Here is an 18,216-nt window from a genome sequence, read left to right as displayed (position 1 = left end):
GCAAACGGATTTCTTCTCAATGAAGATAAGACTACCCAGCAAGTATTTTCATTAAATGAATGTCCGGAAATGTCAAATAATGTGAAATTTCTTGGCACTATCCTCGACAGGCAGTTAACGTGGAAGGCACATGTAGAATATGTATGTGTAAAACTTTCAAGAACAATAAGTTTAATACGAAATTTAAGAGACATTGTACCGAACAACTATATAAGATCAGCCTATTTTGCCTTTTTTCAGAGTACCTTAGAATATGGAATATTGTTTTGGGGGAGTAGTAACTACATAAATGAGGTTCTGTTACTACAAAAAAAGGTAATCAGAATAATCAGTGGGGCATCATACAAGGAACACTGTAAACCATTATTTTGTAAGTTGAAAATTATGACTGTTGTAAATTTGTATATATCTAAAGTTTTAGTTTATGTAAAACAAAACATGTCAGATGTTAAACGTAGACAGGATATTCATTTATACAACACAAGATATGCTAAACAAGTTGATGTATCATACAGCAGGCTAACAAAAATTAAAAATAGCTATGCAGTACAGGGTACAAAATTTATGAATAGGGTACCAATAGACATCCAAAAGTTACCGCTCACTCATTTTAAAAGCAAACTGTATGATTGGTTAATTACTGTACCATATTATAATATTAAGAAATTTGAAGAGGATAAGAGTATATTGAAATAGGGATTAAAAAACATAGTTGTAAAACTGCATTTGACGTTGTCTATTGTCTGTATACAGACTTAACGACAATAATAATATTCTATTCTATTCTGTAAATATTTAATGGTTAGAATATAATGACGTAATTACATAATTTAATAAAGGTAAAAAGTAGACCTACTTTCAATTAACACAATAAACTGAATCCATTATATGAACTAGCTAGTCCCCCCAACAGCACAGAAGTTTTCCGTAAACTTGCCTATTGTTCGTCATAGCAAATAATGTGAAAGTTTTCGATTTTGTATTTGCGGAAAATTCAATGCAAACTTGGAATGTTTGTGGCAAATTAAATATCATTTGCAATTTTAATGAAACAGTAAATTTAATGCAATAAATTTCATACAAATGTAGTTTCAAAAATTTGCAACAGCAAACATTTAGCAAATTTCAGAAAATTTGCTTCCACCTATCTAGTGAGCTTGACAGTTTCAATTCAAACTGGGAATGTTTGTAGCAAATTAAATATTATTTTCAAGTTTTATAAAATAGCAAATTTGATTCAGCAAATTATATACAGATGTAGTTTCAAAAATTTGCAACTGCAAACTTTTGGCAATTTTTTTTTCAAGCTACCTACCCACAATTCACTGCGCTTGGCAGTTTCACGAAAGAGACGCCATATTTTTGTTTTCTTTGTGTTGTGTACTCCTAGTTATTGTATTGTTGTATATTGTATATACCTTGGGCGTGTGAGTGCTGTACAAATTGGTAAGTGCACAGTAATAGTTGAATATTCATTTATTTTCTATAAAATGAAAAATGTTACAGGAGTAGATGTGAATTATACGATGTTCGTGTAGCGCATGCTAGTGAATCGAGTCGGACCTTTCAATCTGACAGCGCGAAAGGTATATTGGATGCAAATATTTTACTCTGAACGTTGTACATTATACAGCTTCTCTTTGCGGGGTAAAAGTGAGGAAAAATAGTGCAGCGGCGCAGTTGAAATGTGTCATGCGCAATGCTATCTGATCCACATGATTGCTGCTAGCTTTTAGTATACTGGGTTAAGTGTAGTTACGCCAAATCACCTTTAGAAAATTTACAAGTAGAATTGGTTAATTTCTGCGTGAAGAACTTAACATGAGGTGAAAACAATGATTTAATGCACAAAGTAACGTGCAGGTTTACTTTTGGCGCACCACACGAAATAATTGTTGAAAAATTGATACTTTCATTGATTTCCTTCATATTGTCTCCTAAAAGATTTGCGCTGGGTTATATTTGAAAATATCTCACTTGGAATAGATAAAATTCAAGGGAGCCACCAGAAGTAATTGTTGAAAAGTTACAATTCTTTTTCAATTTCCCTTATAAATATGCCTTCGTGGTGTATGGCATAAGAACTACAGTCCAAAAACACAACAAGCCTGTGCTAGATGGCCACAAAAAAAATCACGAATGCTATCTAACCGAGCCAGGGCGGTGCAAAGCTGGTGTGCCTGCGCGAGGTACGTCCGTAGGAAGTAGGCGCGTCAATGCACGTGGGTATACGCGTGGGCGAGGATAGTGAAACTAAGTGGGTTTTGGCAAAGATACGAATCTGAATAGCACTTGTCATGGTTTCATACTAGTAACGCTCCACATATAAACATAATATACAGCTTCTTTACACTGTGCAGAAATACACCGCCGCGCCGGTGGAAAATAGTATGTAATAGAGTCATCTTTCATATGCACTGTTATTTTATCGGGTGGCGCGGTGACTCAGTAGTAGAGCGTTCACCTATGGTGCTTGGGGTCCCTGGTTCGATCCAGCTCGCGCCGTGTGGACTTTGTGGTGGACAAACACCGTGCTCGTGGGTTTTCTCAGGGTTCTCCCGTTTCCTCTCACATTCTTCATTCCACCATTTCACTCATCTCTCATCATCACCGTAGCCTAACCGGCATAACTGTGGGACGTAAAACTTAAAGATTTCATGGCTTAAGTTTAGAGTTGCCCCTCCAGTCCAGAGTGCCCTTGGACTTTGCAACATAAAAAAACAGTGCTTAAAGTATTAAAAATTGTTACATTTCACTTAACTTCAGTACTCCGTGGGCTTCCCAAAAATTTAAAAGGTTTTCTTCATTATTTTTGCGCATCCGTTACACCTGTTCGCAATATTCGCCATATTTTACAACTACCATGCTGCTGAAACCTTCCGCGAATGCTTCCGCATCCGGCAAATAGTACTAACTTCCACATATCTTTTCTCATATTAAACATAACTCTCCTGCCGAAGTTACATTCCTAAACATCAAATAAGAACTTCAAATTATCATTTCTTACCTCATTTCTCCTGTAAATTTTCCTGATTTTTATAAAAGGCGGAGGGGTAACTCTAAACTTAACCCGATTTCATTTCATTTTTTTCAGTTATTTTAACCATCGTAACGCACTTCCATTTTATCCATCGAAAGTGTAATAGAAGGCCTTTAGGTGGAATAGAGTGTTTGAAAGGAGTAGGCCTAAGTGTTGATAATGCGTGATGGTGGGTAGGCAGTGTTTCAGAAAAAAATCCGGGGGGATATTTAAAATGAAATGAAATATTTAGTTTTACGTATCGTGCTTATGCCTTGTAGGCTAAATGAGACGGTGATGATGATGAATGAAATGGTGGAATGAAGAAAGTAGGATGAAACGGGAGAACTCCGAGAAAGCCCACGCACACGGTGTTTGTTCACCACGAAGCCCACTTGGCGCAAGCTGGGATGGAACCAAGTACGCCACGCACCAGAGGTGAACATTCTACGACTGAGCCACCGCGACGTATTTAAAGGTCACGGGGGAGGTAACGTTGGAAACTAAAGTTCAAGGATTATATATCTGATGGTTATAAATTTTGCTCGTTCTCAAACGTACTAAAGTTCAAATTTGTATTGTTTCTTGTTTCGAATACTAAAAAATGTCGTATCATATCGAATATTCTTACATTCTTTGCGAATTCCCCAAGGGTCTCCTTAAGTTCCATCCCCAGTAAATGTCGTCATAGGTGTATGCCACAGTAACTGCCAACCATTGGTGGTTTACAAGAGTGCAGTCTCAAATATATCATTAGCTGTAACCCTCTGTGCGCACTGATTTCCGTAACTTCGTGTTCAAAATTCGATCAACAAAATTATTTGTATAGCTGCTACGAGCTTTTTTTTTTTCTAGTGGAAGATCGATGTTATGGTTGAAGTATTGTTTACCTGTTTGAAACTTTAAGAGCTTACTAGAGATAGCAAGAAACGTACTTACACTTCGAAATTGGTGTTAAGGGTGGCTTGATATTTAAATCAAGATGGTGACCTTTTGAAAATTCCATAGTTCAATTTTATATGATACATCCAAATCAAATTCAAATCACGATATTGATTCAATATGTTGATTTCTGACATTTTCGAAATGTTCCGGTATCCACTCCAGCGGTTACTCTATGCATTCTTATTTAATGTTTTCCCGCCCTTTTGGATTCAAGACAGCGGCATAACAGGAAGTCAGATTCTTATAAGTTTCGAGTTTATGGCGTAATTAGATAAACTATATTCAATCGCATTGCAATTAATTTCTTAAAACAAGGAATTCTCTGTAAACAAAATATCGACTACGTTAAAAGCATGTAGCTACATCGTTATTAGCAGAAATTTGTTTTAAAAAAATACAACAAATAGCCATAGCCTGTTGCTGGCTTCAGTTGTATGAGGATTCCAAAGTCTCATTGCCATTCAATCACTACTCACAGTGATAAAAAACCAAAGGCCGAACTGCTGGACTTAAACGAAATTTGGTGCGAAGGTCTGTCTTGAAGAGCAAGTTATGGAGGAAAGGAAAATTTTGGCCTAGTCGCCATCTTGAATGGAATAGGGCCGCCAGTCAATATACCGATTAGAAAGTGCCTAGCGCGAACCACTTAGGCTAGAGAAGCGGAATTTGCTATCATGGTGTACCATAAACAGTAGTTTGCGGAAAATGACGAAGTTAAAACAATTCGCAATCTTGAGTTTAATTATGGCCACCGAAAGTGGATCATTAAGCATAGGTTACGTCCAAGACACGAATCCAAAGTAGCGGGAAAACGTATATGAAACAGCTGCACAGGCTGAAGCGCTGGAGCTAGAGAAACGAAATTTGCTCTGATGATGTCATGAAGAGTAGTTTATGAAACAATTGCAAAATTTTCAAAACGTTACCATTTTTAATGCAAAATGAGTACCAAGTATTGGAAGCAAAATTAAATCATTAGAAGCAATACAACGCAGGGGATTTATTCTGCCACCTGTTGAGGGAATTATGCAGTTCACGTTGTGTTTCCATCTCATTGCTGCTGGCACGTAGCCAAGGGGTGGGTCCGGGGGGTCCAGACCCCCGCTTGAAGACTAAGGAAGGCTGAAACAAAAAGAAACGAGAAAAAGACGAATCAGCGTTAAAAATAAAAGGGTACAGCAAGCGTTTAGTTACTCTTTCTTATGAGGAACTTTGTGTGGAAGAAACGGGGGAGGGGTAAGTTAAAAATGGATATTATTGTGACGGAGCATTCCGCATTCCATATAGCTCCATGCCAATCCTATGGACTACAAATGACGATCGATAAACCGATTCGATCAGATAGACTCTCACGTAGAATTTAAGAAATGACCACAATCACCAATCATATGAGCATGGCAACAAGGATTCCAGTTACGCTTTTTAAAGAAATTTTGAATTTCGCGGCAACACTAATCCTTTTTATGGGATGTCTTTACTGCCGAGAGAGATCTCGTTGCTGTCCTTGGCGGCATTAAACGAAGATAAGAAAAAGAAAAAGAAAGAAGAGAAGAAGAACAGAGTTTGAATGGCTTCGGAAGATATATCTTTTTCTCAATACTTTTTTATATACTTTTACTCTAGATTTCTTCATAGTTTGTTACTAAAATACTTACTAACATATCCTCATTTTATTGTCCTAACAAACCAATATGGGTATATTGCCAGTAAAATAGTTTAGATGGATCGAGCCCCTGGTGTGTGTGTGTAAGCACAGTATTTCATGTCACCCCTCCCCTTGCGAAATCCTGGCTAAACGAACCAATATATGCTGTCAGTAAAATAGTTTAGAATGATGGAGTCAATATTTCATCACGGAGGCCCCCTATTACTAAATCCTGGCTACGTGCCTGATTGCTGCAACAGAGGATAGTTTTTTTTCTTTAATGTCACTTGGCACTGTAGCATCCGTGGTCCTCAGATATTTCCTTCTCAATATGTGAGAAATTGGCTCTCGTCTTAATTATATCATGTTAATAATAGAATGTTATAGCACAAATGCATAACGCTTTGAATTTTCATTTCAGAGAAGGCAGAAGCAGTACTTCAGTTTCCTTGGATGAAACCGGAAACACTACTCGAGTTTCAATGGATGAGAGCGAACGCACTACTCGAGTTTCAATGGATGAGAACGGAAGCGCTACTCGAGTTTCATTTGAGGAAAGCGGAAGCACTATTCAAGTTACTCTGGATGAGAGAGCATCCTTGTCTGGAGGTGGCACTCACAGCAGCACGCAGTCTCAGCCTCCAACGGAACAGTGATGGCGAAAAGTGGTGATAAGTCTGTTTTGAGTTTGTAGTTTTTGTTGGGTGCTAATCTTGAAGAAAAGTTACACATAATGAAGTGAGAGTCGTTTAACTTGTATGCGTATATGAAACAAGACCTAGCCTCTAACGGAAGAACAGTGATTACGAAATATTTGTAACTGTTTGTAAGAAGTAATCCAAACAACTAAAGACTTTGTTCATATATGGTTGAAACTGCATGGTGATAAGTGTGTTTTGTGCATTTAGTTTTTGTTGGGTGCTAATTTTGAAGAAGAGTTACACACAAAATGAGAGTCGTTTAGTTTGTATGTGTAACGGAAGAACAGTGATTACGAAATATTTGTAATTATTTATAAGAAGTAATCCGAACAACTTAAGACTTGTTTATATATGGTTGAAACCGCATGGTGATAAGTCTGTTTTGTGCATTTAGTTTTTGTTGGGTACTAATTTTGAAGGAGAGTTACACATAAAGTGAGAGTCGTTTAGCTTGTATGCATATGTAACAAGAGTTAATGTTATAATCGGGGTAGTTATCAACAAAGATGCATTGTACATAGTTTCCAGTAATATTACTGTTTTGTTCATCCACGAGATAATTTGTAACATCTGTGCTGTAGGTAGTCTGCTATATTATGAAACTTAACTGAAAGATCGGCAGTCAAACATCATTCAAATACCACATTCACTGTGCATTTTTTTTTTTTTTTTTTTTAAATACAAACTCGTACTACTTTCGTGAAATTCATATAATGGTCATATGGTATTTTGTGAGCTGGTCAATGGTATCGGCAGAGAAGTGGATTTATAAACCTACCAGTTGGTATGACTCAAGCAGCTTGTAACTGCTAAGAAAAGTTACCCCCAAAAATATTTACCTATTTTTCGAAATAAAGTAATTAGCATGGCAAAAAGGTGTAAAGTATTTTTATAGTTGATTATATGGGAAACTGCATGGTACGAATGGATTTTTAGGTACAATGTACTCACCTCACGGACCTGGGTTTTTGACAACATCGACTAAAGCATGAAGACCGGCAAATAATAGTTAAAAACCACGATGGAGTGTTTTATAGTTTGTGACCTCAGTTCCAGATAAAAAATGAGAAGTAGAGAATTTTAACGTGTAGCAAAATATTCGTCACCAGAAAACTCTCCAACTTCCTATCTCAAATCACCTCCGAATTTGCACCAAGCATGGCGAGCATAGATAAAACACAACCGGATGTTTTTGTTTCTCAACATAAGATAGTATTTAGCTGAAGTAACTGATTGCAAATAAGAATTTTGAAAATGAATCCTGTATTGTGCAGATGCTATGCAACCAGTTTCTGTGAGTGATGACTGAGTCGCTTCTCGATCAAGTGTGTGTCTATACGCCAGATATTGACACACGTTTCTTTCTGGATGCATGTTCCGATAGTTCGGGGGGAAAGCTTCCGAATGTGTTCTATCTGTGCTTGATGCGAAATCAGGTTGATTCGAGATAGGAAGGTTGCAGAGTTCGAAATTTTGATATTTTCGCACAATTTTCAAACTCGAAAAGAGTGGTGGGAAGCGTTGTGAAGAGGCTTCAGAAATTGGCATCTGGTACTAAGTATTATTATATATACAACAATTTGTTTTTCTCAACTTTTTGTTTTCTATAAAACAGTTTTTGTTAATCCCCTTAGTCATTCTGTAATATGATCACTGAGTATTGTTATAGTTTGTAGTACATTGTCATTCTGAAGTCAAAATCAAGCAATAAATATATAATGCCCTTTATTTACCGTATAATATTTTTTAATGTTTCATCTTAATCTTCTTATAGTTATTGTTATATGCTTGCCCTCACACATTCTAATACGGTTGGGCCATTAGCATGATTTTGACTGTTTTTTTCGACATGACAATTTAGAAAAGGCTTAATCCTTTGTTCTTAGAACCATCTGGATGCCGCCATGTTTATTTATGCATTTGGAAGTGAAATGAAATGAAATCTGTGAGTTTTACGTCCCACGGTTATGCCGGTTAGGCTAAAGGAGACGGTGATAATGAGAAATGAATGAAATGGTGGAATGAAGAAAGTGGGAGGAAACGGGAGAACCCCGAGAAAACCCACGCACACGGTGTTTGTCCACCACAAAGTCCACTTGGCGGGAGCAGGGTTTGAACCCGGGACCCCATGCACCAGAGGTGGCATTTGGAAGTGTCTGTTTTACCTTGTGCGTTATCTTCGAGTATAATGTGGTTTATTGAGTAATTTGTCGTTAATTGCTACTTTGCTGAGCGATTGTGCAGCCGACTTTGTAAATTTTGGATTAAAATGTACAGGCCAAATTCGTTGAAAGGTGGTCAAATTTATTACATTTGTTTCAGTGGCTCGCTTTTAAGTTGAAATCTTCCTACGAGGAACCAGAGAAAGTTTCCGTGTCCATTACAAGAGTAAGTGATGTAATAAACGTTGATGTAACCTTCAGAAATATTGAGGTTTAGGCGTTCTCTATTGCATTTTTTGTTTTTAGTATTTATGTATACACATATATAAATTAAATGACGTTAAAAATAGTCGTTAATAAGTTACTTCTTATTTTATGAACAAGAAAAGTGCAGCTGGAAGGTAGCAAACCACCTTCTATATTTGCTCTCTCCAAAAGGATGTGGGCTGATAAGGGCCATTTTTCGCCCATCAAACACCAGAAAAATGTAAAGTGTCCGATTATATACTGGAAGATATGTTTTGTATGTGGATATAATAGATACGTGAGAAAGAAAATAAGTCATGGAAATTATTGCCCAAAAAGAGGTAGTTTTGGTCTTTTGCGTCATTTTGACAGTGTTTGCTGTCGTTGACGTAGGCTTGTAGTAAGAAGGATTCGATGAACCTAAATAAACCAGACTCGTAATAATATAAAGCTGTGTAAGCTTTGATATGAGGATCAATTTATTTTGGTTCAGTGTGTCTTTCGACCTAGGAGAGAACAGAATGTATCTAGCTTCTATACTCTCGCGCGATACATTTTGTTCACTCGTAGGTCGAAAGACACACTGAACCAAAATAAATTGATCCTCATATCAAAGCTTACACAGCGTTATATTATTACGAGTCTGGTTTATTTAGGTTCATCGAATCCTTCTTACTACAAGCCTACGTCAACGACAGCAAACATTGTCAAAATGGCGCAAAACTACCTCTTTTCGGGCACTAATTTCTATGACTTATTATTTTCTTTCTCACGTATCTATTATATTCACATACAAAATATATCTTCCAGTATACAGACATTGCAAACTTGTCTGAATCGGACTCTTCAATTTTTTCCGGTGTTCGATGGGCGAAAAATAACCCATATAAGCCCAGCTCGTTTGCTTTTTTTATATATAGTTGTACTAGTTTCAAGACAATTGCTGCAAATTTTGATTAAGATATGTAGAAAAATTCTAAAACTAGTGAGGTACAAGTCAGAATATAAACTGCTTGGGATTTAAAGACTACTAAAGCATACGAAACACAATGTCTCATTCCGATTACATTTAGGCAGAACCGGAAATAACAATGAAACATATCTTCTAAACGTCATAGGTGATTACTCCATGAATGCAACCGGAATGGTAGATTGTGTTTCCTATGTTTTAATAATATTAAATCGCAAGCAGTTAATGTTTTGATTTATACCTCGATCACTAGTTACAGAATTTTGATACATATTTTAACCTTATACTAAATTTGCAACAAATATTACCTTCTAAATTTGCAACAAACATTACCTTCTAAATTTGTAACAAACATTACTTTCTAAATTTACAACAAACATTACTTTATAAATTTCCAGGAAACATTACCTGATAGATTTGCAGCAAACATGATCTTGCGATCGTGAAAACACTTTCTACAATGTTGCTGCAAACCTTTTAATATTATCACCAAATTTACCAGCTCGTTTTCGGAAATTTTGTCAGAAAATTTGCAGCAAAGTCCTGGCAAACTTTCTTGTTGTTCAGTCGCAAACATTTCGTTTGTATTGGCAGATGTTTTCGTTTTCTGAGGCAACTTTGCTGCAAACTCAGCCAGCGTCAACTTCGTTATTTGCATTGAACTTTCGGCAAATTTTCTCATTTGAAAAGGCAAGTTTTTTGCAAACTTTTTAATTTGCTTTTGCAAATTTTTAAACATTTTAAAAAATTTTCTGTGCTACCTGGGCCTTAATAGCCTGTGGTTTTCACTCTTCAGTTTCTATTTACATGTTTAACCTCGATAAGCTAATTTCGTTAAAATAGAGGAAAGCTATGTGTAAAGTCCTTTTTGTCAAGCTTGAGGTGACCCTTTTCGAAGTTATCTTTGTCGTTAGCTGAATTAACTTTCTTACGCAAAGCTCCTTGACGTAATTAATCCTTATTAAAGGGAAACGTCTCAGCCTGTGAGTAACGCTAATTCTTAATAGTTCATAATTATGCTTAGACACCAATATATATCGCTAATGTGCAGTCAACTTGCATACAAAACTTTTGCGACGATTTAATTGCAACTTAAAAACTGTATTGTTTCAATTTAATCATTTGAAGATAGGACAAGGTCTGTGATCATATTTAGACTAGAGCATTAATACTAGTATTTGTGAATTTCTACAACAATATATTGTGAGGATGTAATTGCAACTCATAACTGTATTCTTTCAATTTAAGTATTGAAACTGTATAATAATGATGACGAACTGTATGCTTTGTTGTTTATTATTAAGACAAGGGCCGTAGCTATAGTTAGATTTGAACATTAATTTTCGTGTAACCGCAAGTTAGTTGGTGGACAAACTTAAAAAGTTAAATGTGAACGATTAGAACGTTTAGTTAAGCAATTTTAACCTATAACGTACAGTGAGCCGAAGGCTTCGGGGAACAACTAATAATTAAAAAAAAAAAAACTCTTTTAGCCTTCCCCGCTGGTCTAATATCTAGCACGGGTCTGTGGTGCACGTGGTCCGGGGTTCGATTTCCGGAGGGAAAGCCTTTAAATTTAAAAGCACTTCACTTGTTTGGATTCCAGTTTAAACTGTTGGTTCATGCCTCATATGGTCCCGGTACTGAAAAGAAAATATTTCAGTTCAAGTCACACGATTATGTCCGTTATGCTAAGGGAGACGAATAATTAGGGCAAATGAATGATGTAATAATTGGTGGAATGAGAATGTGGGAGGAAATGGGAGTACCTTGAGAAAACTCACGGACACGATGTTGTCCACCACAAGCTTACTTGTTCGGGGATCGAACTAGGGATCCCATGCACCAGAGGTAAGCACTCCGCCACTGAGCCACCGTACCCTCCGTCCGGTACCGAAAAGGAACGCTATTATCAAATAAAATGCTATTACGAAGTTCCATTAAGTGCTATATAATCTGTCAAAATTCGTAAATATTATAAGTTCTAACTTCTCGCTCAGATACGATTCAGCACCAGATTCAACTGCTAAATGATTAATTAGCTGATGATAAAGATTTCCCAGAATAGTTCTTTAATTTTTTGCAGATACATTGACATATTTAAAAATTTAATAATAAAGCATCAGATACACTTGTGAAGTTATTTATACTGTAAACAATTAATAAAACAGGATAAGTTCATTTAGAAGGGCGTCTGTTAGATATTTATATCATAATTTCATTATTCACATAATGTAACTGGGAGACAGAGTTATATCTGTCAGATTATACTGCATAACTGTAGTCTTTTCACTTAGTTTATACAATGCGAAATTACAGAATAATAGAGGTACTATTATGATTATCATTATTATACATTCATATCACTAACCATGGTTGGCAAAAACCATGGTTTTTACTGAAAAAAAAACAGGTTTTTTGGTTTAAACCAGGTTTTTTTGGTTTAAATAATTTACTCTATGTATTTATATTAGATATGAGTTTGTTTCGCCTTGGTGTTATTATGCAACAACAAGGTTATGTTGGAAGGGGTCACATAAGCTTAAAGCGGAATCCAAACCCCTTCTCGACTTACATCAAAGTGAAATTGTCTATTTGGACACGGAATCGGGACTAATTGGTCACAAATGCGATTGCCGACTCACTCACGAAGGACTCCTGATAAAAATACGTTGTACTGATCTTTACACAGGCCTATTTGTTATTATAATTGTCGAGTCATTTCAGAAGAACAAAAAGATAAACAGTTACACAAGTAAAAACATTATACCAGAATTATATATAAATCGGGAAACTCCCGCCTTAGCCATTGGGAAAATCCTGTTATTACCTTAAATGTATTTGTATGTGAAATTTTAAGGTCAACGTATCATAATCACTACGCCAGAACTGAGGTATTAAATTACAAATTTGGCATGTAGATATCATTCAATAAAATGAAAGTCAAATCCAAGTTGATGTTGGAAGCTACATAGGCAATTCATAAATTTTGCCACTTTCTATCAATATATTTAAACAACCTTACTTCTTTATAAAACAACAGGCATTGATTCAATAGAAATATATAATTTGGTTTTGATTTCGTATGTTTAGGCTTAACATCCTTATGAAATACCAAGGTTACCACGGAGAAGACTTTCGCTTAAAGGGACACCTCGAATCGCTACTTGGTTTACACTTGAAAGATTGGTTGTGTTTCGATCGAGTATTGAACACGGGACCCCTTGATTAAAAGGTGAAAAGTAGATAAACGCAATGCGGATGGTTTGATATGTGGAAACGTCACCATGAAGTTCAGACGATTTAAAGCATTTTTCGTTTTTTTTTTTGGTTTAAACCAGTTGTTTTTTTTTTTCAAAACAACCAGCTGGTTTAAACCAGCCAACCCTGTCACTATCCGACAAAGGTTGAGCAAGATCAGAGTCTGAAGACGATGTATCACTGTCAGTTGTTCGATCCTCATCTCCGTCATCATCACTCTCCATGCCGCCTAAAGTAATTACAAAATTGTCCATAGTATGTTCCATTAAAGCATCTCGTTCCCAGTAATATTTTTTTTTTTTTTTTTTTTTTTAATGTGCCTGACGAGTCCTTCCCAGTCGGCGGGCGTCGCCCTCTGAAAAGCGTCCTTTGTCACTTCTTCCAATCTTTGTAATGAAAAATCACCTGTAATATTACTTTCTCGAACTACCCTTTTTATTTTAGCCCAAGCTAATTCTATGGCATTTAGTTCACACATATACGGGGGCAAACGAAGTACCGTATGACCATAAGCTTTCAAGATCTCGTCAACTTTAAATATATTTTCCGGCTGTTTGTACTTTTCCATTAACTGAAATAATTCAAACTTTTTCACGTCATGCGAAAATGACACTTTATTTCGCTGAAGCCACTCTATCATCGCTTGTTTCACAGCGTACTTCGTAGGAGCTTTATTCACTTGAACACTGTGGTAGGGAGCGTTGTCCATGACAACGACACTTTCTTTCGGCAGGTTAGGCACGAGTTTTTCATTTACCCATTTCTCAAAATTTTCGGAGTTCATTTGTCCATGGTAATCTCCAGTCGCTTTACCTGCTCTAAATATTAGAGTTGTACCATCAATGGAACCACTTAGCGACCCAGCACTAAGTAATATTAAGCGGTTAGAGGAACTGGTGTTGGTCAACACTCCCTGAATAGATTCACTTTGCCAACATTTATTAAATGTCAAATTATTGTCCACCCACGATTCGTCAATGTACACAATGCTCCTTTTCTGGGACCTATACATTCGGATTGACTTCAGATATCTTCCGCCCCACATGACAATGTTTGGACGTTCAATGAATATCTTTGTTCTACTTCCACATTTCTTCCATCTAAATCCCATATCGCGAAGCAAACGTCGTAGTGTATAGGTAGATCATGGAAAATTGATTTTTTCTCTAATGGCCACTAGCAGCTTCGGTACTGTTGGCACTTTTCGCTGATCTACATAGAAATGCTGAATAGTATCTGTTATCAATGTCATTACTCGCTTTTATCATTAGATATTTGTTGGAGGATTTCTAAATACACTGCAAGTAATAATTGCTAAGTTTATTTTTAACAATGATGTCATGTAAAATGCACAGTGTAATAAGATGTAAGAAGTAAGGCTTAACCTAGTGTGTGCAATTTTCACTATTATTGTTTTTTTTTTTTTTTTTTTTTAACTTTTGTATTCATATATAAATGACGTGTCCACTTCATATGCATTGTAATACAGTGCTAAATGTATGAAAACAGGATGAAATAAATACAATACAATACAATATCACACGTTTATCAAATTCATCACAATGAAATTTATATTCTTCAGAACGTGCTCGTTTCTTACCCGGAGTAGTTAATGAAGATTCACCAGCTTCACGTCCCTCTTTCCGAATTTTGGACACACTCCTCACTGATATTCCAGTATAGCTAGACACGGAAATTGGCTTTATTTAATACATATTTTAACCGACCTTCCCTTGCTTCTTCATCACATACACTTATAACTTTCCTTACAACTTCTCTAGCTTCACTGTGGATAGTTTGTCCCTTCCTGCGAATTGAAGACATGATTTAAATGGCTAGAATTATTATTGCTAAACGTAATACAATGATTTGTTCTTTAGAAAAATAAATAAACAAAATTTAGCAAAACAAACTGACTTGGCTGACATTAGTGAACACTTCGAAAACTGCACTGAACTGATCAAATCCTATTCACTAACTGTAAGACGAACACACGACTAACTCTAGTTCTTGAAATGGAAGGGTCTTGGAGAAAACGAAGCAATAGACGTGGTGTTAGGTGTGTGCATTGTCCATTCTCAGCATGACCATTCTCAGCAGCAGCCACTTGACACAATCTGTTTCACATTTATCACATGGCTACTGATTCACATTTGTGAAGACTACTCTCATTTCACGATAATTTAGAACTTGTTTTAAGTCTTTCAGTGAACTTTTTTTTTTTAAAGTGTATATCCATTCGTGCTTCAAGATAAAGGATTATCTTTAGTCACTTATTGACAAATCACCCATAAAAGGTATCCTATGATAGAGGAAAACTGAGAGTACTAACTCCAACTTGTTCGTTTCATTTGACCGAGATCTCGCTTTTATATTGGATGCCAAATACCCAAACTTTTCGTTTTACTTTTTCATATCAGACAAATGCTGGGATCGGCACTTAAAAAATGCTCGAGCCACTTTCTTCCTTATTTTATGTCATAAAATATAAGCAGGTATTTGGACTTGAGATAAAAGTATATGTGCAAGATGGCAACAAAGGAAACAACGTGCAGTATAGTCTAGTGGCATTTTGATGTTATGACATGTGCAACAATCGCAAGTTTTATCACCTTTCTACATATGAATTTATACATAAGAATATTAATTAATAGTAATGCCCTCAACTAAAAATCTATTATCCATAAAAGCATTATGACGCAATTGAAATAGATAAATTCAAAACATTTTCTAAGAAACCTACAAAAAATAAGTATTTCTTGATCCCGGTCGTGTGGTAAGAAAGTTTTTTAGAGAACTCTTCCATTGCACTTGTTACACATAGCTGTCCGTCAGATCGTTGCACGGATTTTGCTCTACCGTAAGTTCTTCTGTTATTTTATACTCATGACATTTTCCAGGCCCGTATCCAAGGGGGGTCTAGGGGGACCGGCCCCCTAAAATTTTTACGGTAGGCTTGAAAATGAACTATAATATGGTTGGATCGGGGCCCCCTAACTTCTACCGCCCTCCCCCTACATTTTTGGGCTAGCTACCGGCCTGGCCTTTCCCTTTAGTTATGATTTAGTCTAGAGTTGAAGAACTCTTTCGTTTTGTGCGAGCCGCAAATTGAAACAACATAACCTAAAAAAATGATCTCGAAAAAGTTTCCTAATTACTTTTCGTTAATCATCAACAAAGCACAACTCCATAATCGAAAAAAATAATGTACTATATTTAAGATAAAGAGGCATATATTTAAGATGTGGTGACTGAAATTAAAGAAAGAATATTTTTATTGCTGCGGGTGGTTATAATGTAGGGGTAGTTGGCGTAAGTGAGGGACAGTTTTTGCAACAACTTTCAACTACTGTACCAGTAATAGTTTTCGGATTATGAAACTGAAAGTATGGTCATATTAACTTTGGTTTGTACACTTGATAAGCATAGGGTTCATTTTGAAGCAATGTAAATACTTGTTCCGCAATAAAATGTTTATTAAAAATCAGTTACTGGTTCCACTTACCCCGCTTTTTGGGGTAAGTGGGGACAACCCTATTTCCTCCCATATGTTAACACAGGCAATAAAGAATGGAAAATGGGGACAGAGTACCTGTTGTCTACTGCTGATAGGTCCAAATTTCATATTTCTGCTGTAGTTCTAGCCAGAGATGCAACATTTTGAAAATGGTACTGTGGCAAATGTAGAAAAAACATGTCAATATTTCAAAAATATGTTTTATTTTGTTCAGAAAACTCTGATATTAGCAATATTTGCTGGACATCATTTACTTACCCCAGAAACATTGAAATAATGAAAAATATGTTATTACAGTTTGCCATGAGGCTTGATATTCGGTACTGGGAAAGTGGAGACAAACAATATAAGCTTTAAGGTTTAGTGTTGTACATAAAAAAGAGCTCCTGATGAGGCACGTCTCTGGATTATAACAACCAAATACTGAATACTAACAAATGTACTGCTGAATAACAGTTCTAAAAATGGACAGTTCTAAGAATAAATGTAGGCTACACCCTGAAGTCTATGTAGATTCATAGGGCATTGCCTTAAAAAGTGATGACTATTACTAAGCATTGTAAGGCATCTAATACAAATCTATTTATAGTTTATAGGATACAAATAGAGTCTACACAAAACATTGACTGCATGGACTAGATTTTTTAAAAAATGAAATGAAATCTTTGAGTTTTACGTCCCACTCTTATGCCGGTTAGGCTAAAGGAGACGGTGATGATGAGTAATGAGTGAAATGGTGGAACGAAGAAAGTGGGAGGAAACGGGAGAACCCCGAGGAAACCCATGCACACGGTGTTTGTCCACCACAAAGTCCACTTGGCGGGGGCTGGGATCGAAACCCAAGCCCCAGAGGTGAACGCTCTACCACTGAGCCACCGCGGCCCCAGGACTAGATTTGAAATCTACAGTTTTGCCATAAAGAAACGACAGTGTTTATCAATATCAGCTACAATTGAAGACTTAATTACGAAAGGTATCACACTGTCAAACTTAATAGGGCCATAGAAAATAGCCCTTTTGTGTACATTATCTACATCTTCTCGAAATGGAAAACGAAATTGCATGCCAATTTGTTCAAGGAACTTCATTTCATACACATTTTTGCTAACCGACTTTATGACTCTGCCAATATACCAACTTTTCACTTAATCAGCTGCTCATTTTCTTCCACGTGCTCTAAGTGAGGCATTGCACTCTCTTTTCATCATCATCGATGTATTATCGGAAATACCTGCATCTGTGTCCGTGTCCTCACTTACCCCACAGGTATAAAATTTGTGTCCCTACTTACCCCACTGTACAAAAATGTGGGGTAAGTGGGGACACTTCAATTGTGCATATACTGGCAAGCATAACACAGTGCATTCAATTTTTATAAGTACTAAGCATCTCTTCTTAACCGTACAATGTTTTCTTCAAGTGTTTCTATGACAATTATCTCAGGATAGCCAAGCGCTGAAAGCACTACGAAAGTTGATTGCATGGTAAAACATGGACCGATTTTTGGCTTAGGGTTTTTATAATATTCATATTACTTAAAACCACTCTACCAGACGAATGGCACTATGTCCACAGTCTTCAAATTTGGAGAAACTGTTTTCATACTTTTTACCAGATTTTAGAAAACGCGCCTGTCCCCACTTACCCCAACTACCCCTATGTAATTGCTTTGATAGTATTCCATTCTTAATCCTTCTTTGTTCATCCTTTAACAGGTGAGCATTTTTAAAAAAGTACTCTTAATTTGTAA

General features: G+C 36.3%; 1 long non-coding RNA gene across 1 annotated transcript in view; it reads right to left on the bottom strand.

The window, feature by feature from the left end:
• Positions 1 to 13,029: 13,029 nt before the first annotated feature.
• Positions 13,030 to 18,216, bottom strand: part of LOC145674359 (uncharacterized) — a 107,199-nt gene continuing 102,012 nt past the window's right edge. Inside the window, exon 7 of the long non-coding RNA XR_014128904.1 lies at positions 13,030 to 14,756. This is a non-coding gene — a long non-coding RNA (uncharacterized LOC145674359). The remainder of the gene's footprint in view (positions 14,757 to 18,216) is intronic.

Source organism: Thermobia domestica, chromosome 17 (genome assembly GCF_964235325.1).
Source record: "Thermobia domestica chromosome 17, izTheDome1.hap1.1, whole genome shotgun sequence".
In the NCBI taxonomy this organism is placed as follows: Eukaryota; Metazoa; Arthropoda; class Insecta; order Zygentoma; family Lepismatidae; genus Thermobia; species Thermobia domestica.
This window is presented reverse-complemented; position numbering and strand designations above follow the sequence as displayed.